Source organism: Amblyomma mixtum, chromosome 9, assembly GCF_055824585.1.
Source record: "Amblyomma mixtum isolate Tamu chromosome 9, ASM5582458v1, whole genome shotgun sequence".
In the NCBI taxonomy this organism is placed as follows: domain Eukaryota; kingdom Metazoa; phylum Arthropoda; class Arachnida; order Ixodida; family Ixodidae; genus Amblyomma; species Amblyomma mixtum.
Genome location: NC_143020.1, coordinates 21,292,628 through 21,310,686, shown reverse-complemented (window position 1 = coordinate 21,310,686; position 18,059 = coordinate 21,292,628). Strand labels below are relative to the sequence as shown.

General features: G+C 43.6%; 1 protein-coding gene across 2 annotated transcripts in view; it reads right to left on the bottom strand.

Moving 5' to 3' along the window:
• Positions 1–6,767: 6,767 nt before the first annotated feature.
• The window catches only part of LOC149328466 (uncharacterized), a 125,832-nt gene continuing 114,540 nt past the window's right edge, over positions 6,768–18,059 (bottom strand). The window contains exons 3-4 of one of the 2 annotated variants that reach the window (XR_016285830.1): positions 13,322–13,468; positions 6,768–8,393 (exon numbers count right to left, since the gene is read on the bottom strand). The gene's annotated coding sequence lies outside the window, so the exon portion shown is untranslated. The remainder of the gene's footprint in view (positions 8,394–13,321; positions 13,469–18,059) is intronic. The other variant, XM_089562108.1, reaches the window with a different exon arrangement.

Genomic DNA, 18,059 nt, shown 5'->3' with positions numbered 1-18,059 from the left:
ACTTAAATGCCAGAAGCATAACTAACAAGTTCGCAGACTTCCTATCTTTAATTACTGCACACTCACCTCATGTAGTTGGTATCACAGAAACTTGGTTGCATGACGACATATTAGACTGTGAATTCACGCCTCCTGGCTACGTTGCGGTTCGCACAGACCGACGTCACACTAAAGGTGGTGGCGTTGCGTTGCTTTTTCGATCTGATCTCAAGTTTTCAATAATGTCACCACCAGGTGACATAGAATCAGTCTGGTGTAAACTTTATCTAAATAAAACATGTCGTAATAGGCGTATTCTACCGTCCGCCTAGTACCTCTGTAAATGAAGTTCAATCTCTTATTCAGTATATTAACGAGCAGCATTTCAATGCGGGCAACCTTATTTGCATGGGTGACTTTAATGCCCCCGGCATCCACTGGCCTACCTTAACGCTGGTAAAAGAAACCCCCATAAATAGAGAACTAATTTCCTTTTCCCTTTCATTTGACCTTATTCAGATTACCAATCAACCTACAAGATGCGACGCTCTGTTAGATTTGATTTTCGTTAGTTCTAACATTGTCAGAAAGGGCTACGAATGTGATGTCATTGAAGGAATTTCTGACCATAAGGCCGTTCTTGCCTCCTTATATTTTTCTATTACTAAACAGAATTACGTTTTTTCCACATTTCCCGATTTTAATCACGCTGATGACGTTTCAGTAATTGACACCCTAGCTGATGGATTTGAAGAATTCGTTGCACTGAGTTCTACATGTGATGTCAACACATTAGTGAGCTATTTTGAATCCTTAGTTACAAAATGTATTCAGTGTTTTATTCCTCAGAAAACAAAGAAGAAAAATACGAAAATTCCCTGGATGACACGAGATATAATTCATCTTACACGGCGTGTACATAGACTTAGGCGTACGAAGCGCTTAGACAATCAGGCAGCCATGACACGTTTCATCAAAGCGAAAGAAGAGCTTCGATTGAAAATGAACTCCGCTAAGGATTTTTTTTCCGAGTACAGCTACAGGATCTACTAAAGACTAACCCGCGTAAATTTTGGTCATCTGTTTTTCCACGGGATACCACAGCTACTACAATGAGGGTTAACAATGAATCGACTAACGATCCATTTCATATATCCAATGCATTTAATGAGTACTTCCACTCTGTATTTTCTCGTGACAATAACGTCATCCAACCAGTCACCATTGCTCGTAGTGCCGTGCCAATCAATGATATTAATATCAGTGAAGAAGGTGTTCTGAACCTAATTTTGAAACTTGACACTAAGAAATCTGCTGGACCTGATGGTATCCCGAACTTGTTTTTGGTACGCTACTCATTATGGACCTGCCGCTACCTAGCTGTCATATTTCGCGAGTCTCTTGCTTCCTGTACAGTTCCTTCATCCTGGAAAATGGCCCAAGTCGTCCCTCTATTCAAAAGTGGTGACAAGCAAACTATATCCAATTATAGACCAATCTCTTTAACCTCTCATGCATGTAAAATTTTAGAGCACATTATTTACAAACACATCATGGAATACCTCGAATCACATAATTTATTAACAAATGTTCAGCATGGCTTCAGACGCGGTTTCAGCACTTTGACACAACTTAACGAATTTACTCACGACATTTGCAGTAACCTTGATGCAGGCAATCAGATAGACGCAATATTCGTTGATTTTTCGAAGGCATTCGATACAGTTATTCACTCAAAACTTATGTATAAACTTGACATGATCCTCAATAACCCTCGCCTTCTCAATTGGATTTCAAGTTTTCTTTCCAACCGTTCTCAATTTGTGTCCTTCAACCGAACTAATTCTAGGGTAGCAGACGTGCCCTCAGGAGTTCCACAGGGTTCTGTATTGGGCCCATTGCTTTTTTTGATTTTTATAAATGACTTACCTTGTAACATCACCTGTAACCTACGTTTGTACGCTGATGACTGCGTGTTGTATCACAAAATTTCCTGCCTTGATGATAACTTATACCTTCAGAAATCATTTTCAGAATTTAGCTCTTGGTGTGCTACATGGCAAATGACTATTAACATCCGCAAAACCGTTGTTATGACTTTCACTAATAGAACGAAACCTTCCGTGTTTACTTACACAATTAGCAATACCCCCATCCAGAGTGTGAGTCAATACAAATACCTTGGTCTTATTTTCACACCCAGTGTGTCATGGTCCAAACATATAGATTTCATAACCTCAAAGGCGCTTAAAAAGTTAGGATACCTCCGCCGCACAATAAAAGCTGCTCCTAGAGATACGAAACTACTGATGTTTAAATCGCTAATCCGTCCACTACTTGAATACGCCTCCCCTGTATGGAACCCGCACAAACAACGCGAAATTAACCAAATCGAGGCAGTGCAGAAGAAAGCCGTTCGCTTCATATGTCACAGGTTTGGTAGAGATTTTTCGCCTTCCACGGCACTTTCATCACTGGGCCTGCAACCACTCTCATCTCGACGAAGGACTGAGTCTTTAAAAGTTTTGTATTGCATTATTAACTCTTTCTGTCGGACCTCTGCAAATGATTACCTAACCCCTGCTATACCATCTAAAACTAGAAGTCACCACAGCCTAAACATCACGCCTTATTTTGCCCGCACGGACACTTTTAAATAGTTTTTTTCCGCGTGCAATCGAATATTGGAATTGTTTACCCGGTTCTACTCGCTCTCTTCCTTTAGAGCTGTTTTTAGCGGCTATTGAATAGTTTTTTCGTTTTTCTTGTTTTCACTTGTACTGTTTCGGATGTTTGCCAGTGTTGTGCTCCATGTTTTCCTAAACTGTTGTTCACACCCACCCCTGCAATAGCCCAATAGGACTGCAGTATGTATAAATAAATAAAATAAATAAATAAACGCCAAGAGGGGGATGCATGATGACGTCATTGAAGGTAGTGGTACATTTGCATAGCATAAACACCTACTTTGAAGAAAAATGGCTGAGGCTTAACTTGGTTAAGCCTGGAGAATGCGAAGCGTCATCGTGTCGCGTAATTTGGAGGCGCACAACATCAGCGACGGCGCGAGGTGGGCCCCCGTTTCTCCACTGTCGTGACGTCATCGTGTCACGTGGTGTGACGTCATGTATCACGTGATTTGGAGGCGCACAACCACAGCGACGGCGTGAGGTGGGCCCCCGTTTCTCCACTATCGTGACGTCATCGTGTCACGTGGTGTGACGTCATGTATCACGTGATTTGGAGGCGCACAACCACAGCGACGGCGCGAGGTGGGCACCCGTTTCTCCACTGTCGTGACGTCATCGTGTCACATGGTGTGACGTCATGTATCACGTGATTTGGAGGCGCATAACCACGGTGAAGGGCTGAAGTGGTAGCTAAAGTAGTATGCTTCGCATAAAAAAAAACAACGCCACGAAGGCAAAGCCCGCCGAACATTGTTTGGCAGCAACCAAGGAGGCACGGCAGGGTGTGGCTAACGCCAGTGGAAATTTGAAACAGCTTTCATGACAAAACTTCCAGCACTCCTCCGGCGCTTTGAGGAGAAGCGCAAAATATAATTGTCGATTGCGTCACTATTTTAAGGTCTAGCGCAAAAACCTTGGCCTGCTTCGGCTACAGCGTGTATCGACTTGAATCTTTGGATATCACGACGCTCTCAAAAAGTGATGCAGTTGCCCTCCAGGGCTGTTGCTATTTAATCTCTAAATCCGTAAGCCCTTTCAATATCAGATTAACTACCAAGGTGAAACTCGAGGTTCGCAATTAGCAGAGCTATCGCTTTAACAGAGAAAGACTGCGATTACAGGCCTCATGAACGCTGTCGTTACTGTGCCTATGTTACACTCATGGGATCACGTGCATGACTAAGTGCGTGCGTGGTTCACCGGGCATGAAACATAACATTATATATGAAGATATGAAATGCGTACCAGTTCACCGGATATGAAAGAGGTTGTGGCTGCATCCCCAACGATAATGTATCTGTGTGTTCAAAGTGATCTGCCGAGGCGTTCCACTGGGTGCAACCTTTAATAAAATTGTTTTGATGCTTTTCAGCCACCTCCTGTAGGTCCCTTAGTCGCCTATGAATGCTGCGTTTCGATTTTGGCGGGAAATATCACCTTAACAATCATCTTAACAACGCATTACATTCTATAGCAAAATGGTGCACTGACTGGCAGATGACACCTAATGCTAACATATCTGCTGTTATGAGTTTCTAGGAAGAAACATAAATCCGACTTTCGGTGTACTATAAATGACGCATCACTTACTGCAGTAACTAGTCATAAGTATCTTGGCGTACTAATAGCCCATGACCTCAGGTGGAACGCTCACGTGGACAAAATCACCTCAACAGCTTTGAAACGACTTTTTTCTTATACGCGCCTCACATTAGCCCCTTTTCAAACTAAGCTTTTGGCCTACAATGTTTCGGTTAGATCTGTTCTCGAATATGCTAACGTCATTTGGTTTCCTTATTCTAATCAAGATATAACGAAACTTGAAGCCGCTCGAAGAAAAGCAGTCAGAATTGTATTTAACAAATACAAAATAACCGATTCGCCAACCGGATTAATGAAAACTGAAGGAATAAAATCATTGCAGACCCGTGCAAAAGTCGCACGGCTAAAACTCATGTTTCAACTATTAAACCGACTCCTAAAACTCGAGACTACTAAATGTAGTTCCCTTTCCGAAGCAAGATCAAGGCGTCATAAACATTCACATACGTTAAGTGAGTATTATTTCCATACTGACGGCTTTAAAAATTCCTTTTTCCCACTAGCAATTCGAGAATGGAACAGCCTTGATCCATTCGTTACTAACAGTTCATCATTGACAAAATTCAATATTGCAGTTGAAAGTATGTCGTGTTACTAGCTAGTCATTCCTGGTTGCTTGCGTTCTGTTATTACTATACCCATGGCTATTTGTTTTTTATGTGTAAGCTTTTTTGCCCAACTATGCAGCGTCACATAAACTAAATACCTATACTATGTTAATGCCTTTGCAGTGTACGCTTATAATATTTACTGTTGACTTATCGTCTGCCTATTATAACAACTAGCATTGTTTCCACGTTGTTATTCTTTGTATAATACTACCGACATTAGCCTTATTTGATGTGTTATTTAATTTTTTCCGTCACAGCTCTGTTGTATTTTCGTTTTACCGTTTGTTGTTTTTCTTAATATGCTGACCAGTTGAATGTTCCGATTATGCCTGACCGCGTTCTGTTAACCTTACTAAGCCCTCCTGTCTCAATCCCAATTGGGATTAGCAGTATTCGTAAATAAATAAATAAATAAATATCTTGACCTTTCTTTAACATGCCCGAGTTGTTGTCAAAGTCGGCACGTGAAACCTTGTTGTCGTTCTAGCTAGCTCTTCGTCGGCGTCAACTGCTTGCTGAATGAATGGCAGACCGCTTGTGTGCTTTCCTCGATACTGAGGGAGACTGTATTGGAGCGGCGTTCCTGAGTGGTGAGGATTCGACTCTTGCAGCAATGTATTGAGGTGCATCATTTCAACTGCATTTCTCCCATCTTTTTGTCCACCGCAGACGATGAGCGCGTGTGAAGAGCTATGAGGTCACAAAGCGCTTCCGAATAGCGGGATGCGCACGGTGAAATCCATGTATAGCGTGGCATGCGGAAGCTACAACAAAATTAGATGTCACAGGGTCTGTTGTTATGCTTGGGCTAAAACATCCAAGAAACTGAGGCGGCCCGAAATATCCACCTAGGAGGGCGCAACCATTATTCGGATGACTCATAGGGAAAATTAACCACAACCGCCATGCAGTCAAAAATTGAAAATGCCGAGGTAACTTGAAGAAGTCGGTTGATGCTTCCTAGCAAACACCGTCATAATTATTGATTCGTTAGGCAAGTGTGCTTCTGTCATGTTTAACTTGCTCACAATAAACCGCAACGTTTTACATCGTCGTTCTTATTTTCTTGTGAAGAAGTTCAGGTCAGTATATAGGGTAGATTTCTGCACGATAAAAAGTATCAGTGTTTTCCATACTCCGATAAACGCCTTTGAAACACAGAGAAACTGTGGCACGGAACGAAATGAAATGCAGAAATTAAGTGGAAACCTTTTTCTGCCTAGCTGTAAGAAGTCGCGTGTCTACATTTTTTCAACTTTTATTATTAAATTGTCCAATCAACCCATTCTGTGAATAGCCATAGTAACTCAAGAATTGAAATGAGCCGCCGCGGTGGCTCAGTGGTTTGGCGCTCGACTGCAGACCGGAGCGACGCGGGTTCGATCCCGGCCGTGGCGATCGAATTTCGATGGAGTCAAAATTCTAGAGGCCTGTGTACTGTGCGATTTCAGTGCACGTTGAAGAACCCCAGGCGGTCGAAATCTCCGAAGCCCTTCACTACGGCGTCCCTCATAGCCTGAGTCGCTTTGGGACGTTGAACCCCCATAAACCATCATTAATCGAAGTTTTCAGTGAAGAGAACTGTATCACGGCACGTGGTATTTAAACTACCTAGGCGAGAGAAGAGCTATGAGGGACGGTGTAGGGCACGAAAGGGGGCAAATTTAGGCTTTTAATTGCTGGGGTTATTAACATGCGCTGACATCGCACAACACACAAGTGTTTTTCAATTTGGGCTATATCGAAATACGTCCACCACTACGGTATGAGACCATGGGTCTGATACCTGATACCTTGGTATATGCAGCCGAATGCCAAAGGCACTGAGCTACTGCGGTAGGTCTCAAGAGAAACAAACGCAATTTAAATGGTGCTGAGCTTTTTATTTCTGAAAGCATGCCGATTGTTCAACATTTCCATCTTCAAGTGAAAACATCGGAAGCTGAGAATGAACTGCAATCTAGTTTTTAATGTTTGGCTCTGGTGAGGATAGAACCAGGAAGCTGGCTGAGGTAAGGAAGGCAGCTGGAAAGAACTCTCCGAATAATCAGGACCGAAAACGCTCTAAGTAAATGGCTTAATCGCCAACAGTCACGTTAAGAATTAAACAAACAAAATTTGCTAAATATTATACCACCGACGCCACGTTCATTGTGCTACCAGTTGTATATTGTCATCTCCGCTTCAAAATGCAGCAGCTGTAGAATACCGAATGACCCTAAAATATCTTTATAATGATGAGATGTACGAGGGAAACAGGGTATATATAAAAACCGGAAAAATGTTTTGTCAGTGCTAGCCGAAAGCCGGCAGCACCTTTTCAAGGTTCTAATCAGTTCTACGAAATGCAATCCTAGACGGTGACCGCGTTATTTTTGCCTTTTCTTAGGAAAAAGGGGGGAGGGGGGTGCCACTTGACGTCTTTCTTGTTAAATGCTGGATACACCGGGTGACAGTTGACGTCTGCGCATCACAGATGTCTTCAGTTTTCGTTGCCTGTGCTTTAGGCATGCTTCTCAGGCACTAAATGTTGAAGAAGTTCCCGGTTTGCGTCACAAATGTCCGCCTGATTTAGTAACTGATAGTTCAGAAGAGGTATTCGCTATCGCATTTACACGACATGGCTTCTTCTCTTCGTTACCCTGGTCATGGGTTCACTGTCGGGAAATTCTGCTAAACTAACGGAAGTTGCTCCATGGGAACACACGATGCTTACAAAACAAGTACTGTCCATTGTTGGAACTAATGCATTCTTAGCAACTGAACAATTTTTACGCGATAACATAGTTGTGATTATTTATATGTTTTAAATAAGCGGCCACCCTGACAACCATTTCTTCTCGTTTCACCAACATTTAGCACAGCAGCTATACGCGACTGCCTTGTCCCCCAGTCTGTGTTGTTAAACTTCAACAATGACGTGCACACATCGGTAATGCTCCAAGAAGCATACAGTTGAGCTTTCATACCTAAATTGAACTCTTTTTCTAGCAAGATGAGATGGAGGTGCTGTTAAAACCAGGCAGCCATTGCGCCCCTTCATATATATTTGCTTTGCCGAGATAGATCTGGTAAAGATTGCTCAACATCCTATTTGGAACAGTCGGCGTAGCCGAATGTTTTCTGCTCATTCGGCACATGACAGCGTTGACAGTGGCGTTCTGGCTGAGATAACCCTAAAAGCCAAATTCTCAGCATGCTTCCTTTCCAACGTAGAGCAACCACGGGGTCTCATATTGCCATGTGGTCCCGTTGGTACCCTTCAAAACTAAAATAGCAAAGAAATTGCCATGCACATGTGCCACTTTCATTCTGGATGCTGTCAGCGCAGGTTGTCTATTATGGCAATCCATTGGAGAACTAATGAAGGCATGGCTGAAAGTGTGCGTGAGTGTATGCTGTCGGCGATACTAATTCTTCCGCTGATTTTTTCTTTCCATGATCCTTTTTGCTGGTCTTGTGTTCCGAAGCCTCTTCTCAGTTTGCCTCTTCAAGCCTTTCCATTGCATCTCTGCAGACCAACAAGAAACAGGAGGTGATTGTCAGGTGATCGATAATTTTACAGTCAAATAACGAAACAATAGGATGCGCACCACTGCCTATTTTACTGTTATGGTTTTTCTTATAACGTAACGCATTCTGGTACGTTCTTAAAATAGCATGGAGTACCACGTACACTTCTTTTTTTTATAAGAAACTATTGCACTGTATTAGAAACTTCGATATCCGTCGCAGCGTTGAACCCCTAAACTGCATCAGTTTTATTGACAGGAGCAATTTTTATATTTTCGAATCAAAATGATTTAAGATCATTGATTATAGGCCACCAATACAGATTTGCTTTACAGGTGACGGGGAACAAGAATACCTGTTTAAAATTTGCAGTTCTAAAGAATATTTTATGCTCCACACAGTAATATACAATGCGTCGGCTCGCAATTTCTTCGGAGTAGAACTGCTGTCGAGCACGGATATATCAAACCCGGATATCGAATTTTTTTTATATCGAGTAGCAAGAAAATTGATTTCAAAACCCGATGCAAAAGGTACCACTATTGTTCGCGAATATCGAAATCGCGTTCAGCGGAACACTCGATATATCAAACTGGGCGCAGCACTCTTTCACACGCAGAGACAGACCGCACCCTTGGACAGCTGCTGAGTGTGCTGGCGCTGTGAAAAGGTGTGACGAGGTGAACGTGAGGATGATCTCGGGGTGACCTGGAGTCTCTTGTAATCGAACTCCATGCCACATCGCTGCCATACGGTCAAGCCAACTTAACTATGCCATTGCTACTGCCCTCGCCTGGCAATCTGCACGCCTTAGTCGTTGCTTCAACCAACTGTGCCTTAATTTTAACGAGAATATTGTATTTATATTATACCAGCAACAGGATCAAACCTCGTGACTAGTTCCATGCCTTCTTGCGCTGCAGATTCGTTGCGAAGCAGGTTAGGCTTAGAAACGCAAGGCGACCGGTCCGCTGTGAGAACGCCGTCATGCGGTGTCCCGGACTAAGGATACCGACCATGCAGCAGGGTTATTTTTTATTTTTTTAACCCTGAAGCTCTCTTTGATTAAAGTTTTTCACCACCACCGGCAGGCAGCACGTCGCAGTAAGAATGCGTCAAGCGTGGATGCAACATAGTCATACTCATTGGTCAGTGGCGTAGCCAGAAGAAAAATACTTTTCAGAGGGTGTTATAAGCCGCCGCTAAAAAAAATAATAATAAAGAGAGCCTGCGCCAAAACAATATTTTAGACATTCCGCTGCTTTGATAAAACCGAAGGGTTTGTTGTTTCATTCAATATAATATCTACATAAAAATACCAGTGCACGCAGGACTGCGAGGACTTTATTCGTAAAGAACAATTATTTTCTCACTAAAACACTCGTATGAAAAATCACGGCTATTGAAAGTATTTTCACAAAATAAACAACAGCACAGGAGCTTCTGCAATACGACGAAGTCAGCAACCGCGAACGAACGGCATTTGTCAACACTTCTACCCCGTTCATCTCAACCTGCGGCCAGCCGCAGAGACGCTTTAAAAAAAAGCTCTCTTGATTTTCGAGATTCTTTGTGATCATTTCACGACAATCCAAGGAATGAGAATGTAGGCTGACGTAAAAATGCATGTGTAATTGCATTAACTGCACCTACAATTAAAAGAAGTGCCGCACGTCGTGCTATGGCGAAAAAGAGCGACCCATTTTACACTAGCTTCCGCTTCCTATTATAGAGCCGCCACAACGTACACCAATCATTCCGAAAATAAACAGACACTCCTCTTATTACCGTTCTTTTTTTTAATATATGCTTGCGGCGTGTAAATAGTATGGGCGAAAAAAAAGGCCAAAAGGGGAAGGGGAGATGCAGCGCCTTAGATATTTGGGGGGTTTTCTGATACCGAAACACCACCATGGCTATGCCCCTCTCCCAGGTTATACAATGGCTATGCCCCTCTCCCAGGTTATACAAGACCTTTTTTGGTATTGTAGTTTTCATACATATATCTAATTATCGATGAAATGAACTATTTCGTGGTCTCCTTCGAAGCCAATATATCCGGACTCAACTGTGTATCGAGTGGTCGATATCCATGTATGACACAAAGCAAACAGTCCGGAGGAAGCAAGGTTAGTTTGTAGATGAAACTTCCACTTTTTCTACGCTTTTCTTATTTCCTTTGTGGTTTTCGTAACTCTCCGCTGTTACGTAACTGAAATTAAAGAATATGAGCACTAATCAGAGCCACAAACACACAAACGTAAATATCATCGACATTTGCTTGAGCTGGAAAAATGGCTAAGGATAATTTTTATTGCCCTCTTTTTTTTCAAGTTGTAACCATCTTTCTATGCAAAAGGGCAATAAATGTAAATGCAGGTTTTAAGCATGCTGCAATGCAAAAGCTTTGGAATTAGCAATTTATTCATGATGATCTGTTCTAACGGTTGACGTTCTTTGTTAGGCAGCCGATAGCTCTATAACTGTTTTTATTTCTCTGAGGTAGTATCCCTTTGAAAATATACTCGCACATGGCGGTGCGCAATATATATTTGAACATGTAATGCGAAAAGAGAGGCATACAAACTGTGCGGGAGTAGACAAATGGAAACACTGCAAACGGAATAGGTTTAACACGACCTGAATTTAGTCATGAGCAGGAAGTTCAAGCGACTAAACGCTATGTAGCTGCAGTGATCTATTATGCATATATAAACCAGATATGAAAATCGCACATTCATTGCCGAAATTATTAGCGAAATTAATATTCGTTTGAGTTTCTGTTATCTCCACATCATGGAATGTGCACACACTTGTTTTCATGAAGTGTTTTTACCTCTACCAGCGATTTTTAGCAGCACCCAAAGCACGCGCTTCTAGCGCGATAACAACTCCCCGTGTTGACTTTCCGTACAAATGGCTTCATCCAAGGCAGGTTCGCTACAGCTTAGAAGGCGTATTTCTCAATGAAATTTAGACCTGTCTCTACTTAAAGGTAGTTTCGAGTGCACGATATCTTCTTCAGCATAGGTAAATAAACAGCCAACTCTCTAACAAGCAATTATCTCACTTCCTGTACTCAAATTTTGTAGAACTTCTGCAGAAAGACTATTACTAACCAAAAGTCTTGAACGCAAATTCAGGACAGCAAATATAGCTATGGAAAAGAATATGAAATATTTGACGTAGTAGCTAAGGAGGGAGCCAGTGCGTGAAGAAGCAAGGATTAACGGTTTCCTACTCTAAACCATGAAATGGGCACCAGCAGAGCATGTAATGCAAAATAATGATAAGCTGTTTTTTCTTAATACAGTGTAGTTATTCTAAGCAAGTGAAAGCGTAGCAAGGAGGTGGGTGGCATACATTAGAGATTTTGTGGGAATGACGTAGACGTAGCTATTATTTATTTAATCGTTTATTACTACCCTCAGGGTATAAACAGTACAGAGGGGAGTGAGTTGTATTCAATAAACAAACAAAAATATGCACAGCAATAAGAACATACAAGTAACACTGTGACAGTCGAGGTTGGTTACAAAAGGATCTAAACAAAGTCCCATCACACTTAATTAATATAACACATTGAAATTCGCGATAACGTTTGAGAGTACACAGTGGTGAAATTAAATATTATATGAACACACAGGATGATAGGTAGGTTTTATACAATGTTAAGAAAAACTGGGATGGTCTATATTGCGCACGGCAGACTGAAATAACCAAAATTTATTGATTGTTGCAAACGCAAGAGGGAAGGCGGTTCCAGTCTTTAGATGTGCCGGGTATGAATGATTCGGAGAAACATTTAGTGCTGCATGAATTTATGCCAACTTTGTGAACGTGGCCAATGCGTCATGATACATATGAAGGCGGAATGAGCAATTTACCGTGTAAGTCATCATGGTAAATTATCTTATGAAAGAGGCATAAGCGTGCATGCTTTTGGCGAGATGTGAGGGGTAGCAGATTAAGATTACACTTCACTGAGGATACACTAGTGTCGCGAATCGGGCGGGCGTCCCCGACTGCTGAAGGGGAACGCTTTCGCGTGCAGGTTCGAGGAAAGAAAAGAAACGAATTAAACAAAACAAAACGAAGCCGTGTTTATATTTTAAAGGAAAGGAGGGAATAAAAGGAACGAAAACACTAAGGAAAATACACACCAGGCACGCGTAAAACACAACAGATAAAAAGGAGAGAGTTCACCGGCTACACAGCGTCTTAGGTGGTGCGGGCATGCCTTGAAAGTAGCACAGACGCGGGTAGGCGAGTTGCGATGCTTCGCTGGCGTTGCGTTCAGGAAGGCGGTGGTAGGGAGCCAGGAGATGAGGAACGGAGATGACACGGGAGACGCTGACGAACTCTTGTCAGTCGCCGCCAAGAACTGGGCAGCTGCAGCCCATCCAAGGAAACCGTGGCAGCAAAGTGGCGATCGCAGTAGGCCTGCGTCGTTGGTTCAAGGGAGGTCCACGGCAGCACAGACCCGAAGTCTGACGGCTGCCACCTCCACGCTTGAAAAAGGCTTAAAGGTTTTGCGTCGGTGATCCAAGGGAAGTCATTGGCAGCTCGAACCCAACGTCCGACCGCTGCCTTCCACGCTTGAACGAGTAGACTTGGGGTGCGGTGTCTTCCTTTACACCTCGGTTTGCTGACACGTAGCTCTACGCTCCTCGTGCCTGCCTCGCGCACACCACTCGCACGCGCCCACGCGCAACGCGGGACTGGCACGCACGGCGCTCCGATGTCTGACGCACCGCTGCCGAAACGCCGCGTTCCACAAATCCCTCGTCAGTGTGGGGTGCACATCACAACTAGCGGATACACTAGCACGGGAGTGGATTATTTCGAACGATAAGGAAGACGTATTTGCCATGCAGTATTTGCAGTCAGATGACGACGATGTATAGAAGCACGAGAGTATCTCACCGGACATTGGTCAGGTATGAGTGATGGGCACACATGTGCCGCCTTCTTGAATGCAGTGCCATTCCAAGTCTTGTTGTGTGTGGAAGGCCCTGCCGCACCTGTTGCAGAAGACGGGCCCTTGCTGAGTGCCAACGCCTGGTCTACCTGCTGGGATTAGTGAAAACAAAAACATATTTTCAGTGGCTCTGCATTCAATGCATTTGCAGTCTTTGCTACCAGCATAAGTACCGTATTTTCCGGTGTATAACATGCACCCGCCATATATGCAGGCTGTCATTGAAAAAAATGGTATATAAGACGCACCCGTGTATAAGACGCACCCCAATTTACCCACTTAGGCTAGTGATCGAGGCTTAATTAAACACGCTTGCACGACCATCGAGAAATTCATCGTGCATGTGAGAAATTCTTAAGCAACGTTATGTAACCCAAAAAGGCAACGCTCACGCCATACCCGCCCAAGTTTTAGAAAAAAAAAAGAAAAAGGGAAAGAACTCTCCCATGTGTCCATAACAGGATTTTGTTTCTACTTAAAAACCTTCGAAGTTTTCATCTTCGGAAGCGCTATCAAAAAGTTCGCCCATTTCTGGAGGCAACGCGGCTGAAACATTCTCTTCGCACTACGTAAGTACTACGCACACGGAGCAAACAAAGTTGCAAGGGGTGGCTAAAAAAGTCCGCCGGCTTGTCTTGAGAATGGCGAGAAGCGCGATTGTCGCCATCTTTTGGCACTTCACATTACTTTTTCTTGAGGCTTTCGAAACGGTCGCTTGTTTGTGATCCCGGAAGTCGTCATTCCCGCCGCTTCATTATAAAGTTACTCTAAAAAAAGTTGTAGACGGCGGAACACGTATTGAAGTATTAACCGTGTTACAACCGCGTCATTGGTAGTGATATTTTTTTGGTGAAAATAGCTTGAACATGAAGTTGAGTAATTTCTGAACTCGCAAAAAAAAAACGAAAAAAACAAAAACGAAAGACGCACCCTTGTATACGACGCACCAGCAAGCTTTCTGAAAAAAAAAACCGCGTCTTATACACCGGAAAATACGGTACATCATTTTCTTTCTCATATCTACGATCATGTTTCGATATTTCGACCATATTTCCAATTTTTCGGTTCCTAGAGTAGAGATTATCATCTTATCGTCTAAGGGATGTTTTAAACTGCTGATATGCCATGACATCTAAGGCCCTCCGAATTGATTTCACAGAAAGATACAGTACACACAAAGCGAATCTATAAGTTTCTCCAAGCATTTTGGACTTGAGCCGCCTTGCTATAAAATTTTGAACGAGACGTTGTTCTCAGATAGGACAGGCTGCAGGAAAGTAGTCATCTGCACACACACCACAGTGCGTGTGAGATATCAAGGAAACGAGAGGAAGGAATATAAACTAGAAAGTAAAACTCATAAAAGTGAAATATCCTCAGGGATCCGATCGCCCGCGCCTTTTAAAGAGGGAATAATTTTGTAAATATAATATGCCTCAAACCTGGTATTTTTCAAAGCGATTTTTCTTGTTTAAAGGAGAGCCTAAACATCGCATTTTAAAATGGTCGTTGGAAGTGCCGGGTAAATAACAACAGTAAACAGGTCTTCCGCATACTCTGCCCCTGTTCTTTATGCCGTAGCATCCCGATAAAACTACACGGTAGAAGCCCGATGGATGCCAAAGAGAAGAGCATCAGTGGCATCATAATGGAAAACTTTCGAATCAAGTCCCCTCTGATCTCTATATGATCTGTGTGTGCCTTTTTTCGCTTTCAGCGCTATCACCATGATCACATTTTCTGCATGCTATATTTTAAACTCACCATTCTGCTTTGCGTGTGAGGTCCTGGGTCACGCTTTGCAGTTCGCCTCTTTAGTTAGCAAGGCAATAGGATCAGCAAAGCGGACATTACTGATGTGTTCTACATGAGCTTCTATCACAAAGTCTTGCCTAACCAATTTTTGAAATACACTTGCTAACACGTGAAGACTACCACAAGAGGGATCATTACTCCTTTCCTGACACCCTGATTGGTATTTCACCAGTTTTCTTGCGAAAGACTCCGTCGCCACATTACAATGCCTTTGCATAAGCTGCTTCTACATTTGGGTTAAACATTGCCTCCATGACTGGCGAGGTTTCGACCGAGTGAAATGGCTTCTCGTAATCTGTAAACTCAAAGTGCGGAGATTGGCCATTTTCTAAGTAATTTTTTTTTAGATATTCCTCACACAATGTTCTCAGAGAATTTAGGATCTGCCCAGCAACAGTAGCAAAGAATGATTCAGCCAACGCTCCATAATAATGCCCGATAAGCAGCAACATTACTGATCGTTGGCCCAAGTGTTTCTGTCATCTTTTCTTCTAGTACTTAATATTTTTTTTTGGCTGTGGCCTAACATTTTAAATATAGTGTCCACGACCTCTTTCAATCGCAGGCAATAATTAAATGCGACACACAGTTTTCTAATTGCAATAGACTTAACACTCTCAACTTTACATAGAGCCAGACGCACTGGAAGATATACATACAGCCAGAATCTGGTGACCCGCCCAAGGGAAAAAGAAGCCTTCTCGGGTCCAGAGTCAGAAAAAACGACTTGGGCATTTTCTAATTGTGCATTTTCTAATTGTGCAATTGGGCATTTTACGGTATCTGATCGCTTTCGACAGATGTATTACATTTTGCTCGGCAGCCTTACTCAGTATTTCATGAAATTCTCGGAGAGCCAGTCGGCTGCCGCAACCACTCCCCATCCCCTTTGTTAGCTGACCACGAAGTTCCAGCGTGCGGGAGAACGAGAAAGCGAAGGGGTTCCGCCACAAGCCTCCTAATACTGCATGCTCCTCCTTGAAAACGCGACGTAAAGAAGATGCGGTGCCGCTGATGTCAGTAGACACCTTTAGCATACCGTTTATGGTGTTACCGTTACCGGAGTACCGGGAGCCCGCCTACCGCCAGTGAGCACGCGCTGATTGGTCCCGATGCTGCAGGCGCGCGCGTAGCTGACATCTGGCGACGTCAAGGAGATTTGCGCATGCTCATTGGCTGCGCACGGGCTCCCGGTACTCCGGTACCGGTAACGGGAACACGGTACACAGTATGCTAAAGGTGTCTAGTAGCGACTTTCACACGGTAGGCAAAACAGGTTCCGCCTACCCGTGCCTACCGCAGCTACCGGTGGGACTGCGCAGCTGCACCATGCCAGCGCACTAAAAAGAGCTGCATAATTGTGTTAGAGGGTATAAATAAAGCGCTATAGCTGCATATTCGGGTTGCAGGCTATAAATAAAGCGCCACGTAATAAAGAGTGCCGCCGGAGAAAAATACTCTGCCATTCATAAGAAACAGCGATTTGAAACTGGGAACAAGGAAGCCTCAAGGACGAGCGCAGTCTAGCGGAAACAAATACGGCAGCCTCCACCAACAAAAGGAAACATATCGAAAATCTTAGGAGAAGATGCATACTAACAACTATTGACGGTGATATCAGCTTCGTCGTTTAGTTGTGGATAGGAACTTTAGTTCACTTGCTGTTATTAGCGCTGAAGGGCTGCTGGCACATGCTTTTTTTATCCTTCTGATTTCTGCAGCTAGAATTTCGCGAGTAGGCGATTATGGTATCTGTTAATGACTTTCGTTTCCGAAGCATCAACTCCATCTTTAATTAAATAGCGGCGTTTCCTTATCAATCTAGTTTCAACTAAAGCTTTTTTCCTATCAATGACAATTTTAAATCCCGCTGTTTTTTTATCGATCAATTACCAACTCCAGCAATCTCTTGTTTTAACCTAGTTTACAACCTAGTTTCTGAGCACCCATTTTTAGTAAAATGGGTCACAGCACTAAACGTGTATTTTCAGTTCCATTATGATTATTCGGCCCTATTCAATGCACAGAACCGCAGTAATTTTAAAAGCATCTCAGCCATTCACCATAGTGTTTCCGTCTGCGCATGCCGTACGTACTCTACTCTGGTGACGTCACCATTTGCATGAGACAAGGACCAGAGGGCATTATACAAGACGCCCTTGAAGAATCCGCACAGGCGGTCGGACGGTACGCCGCCGGCGATCTCAACAACTTAAGACCGGAAAACATAGAGCGTTTTTAACGCGCAAGTCGGCGGTTTTCACCGGACAGCACGCACTCGACCCCCGGCGTCGAGAAAAACGCCCGCAGCCGCCGATCTGGACCCGTCAGATATTGACGCACGGCGTCCCTTGAGACCGGAAGCGGCGGCAGAAGCGGCCCAGTAGCAGCGCAGGAAGCCCGCTCTTCCGGTTTGGCGGCCTCTGCCTGCCACCGTCAACACGGCCACCATGGCCGCCGAGCTACGCAGTGATCTTGGCGCGGAAATATTATTGTCGTGAAAACAAACGCATCATCAGACATGAAATGTCGCTTTTTTCGGAGAACACGGCCTAATCTTGGATCGGAATGCCTGCGTTTCCTTCCTAACCAAATGTGTCGAAGAAAACTGCAACCGATGGCGTCCAGGGCTGAGCGCAGGCGTCGAAAGGTGCGGGGCGGCATGCATTCGAGCATGCAATTTCTTATAGATTCTTACGCACGCGTGCTAAATTTCGTACAGTGGTGCCGAAGTGAATATTTTATTGATTTTAACAAAAGGTTTAGCGTCGGTGCTCTCACAGACCTAATTGCACAGTGGTATTTGCCACTTGCTGATCACTTTTGCTTTCGCGTCGAGAGGTACGCGGCGGCACGCCGCCGCTTCTG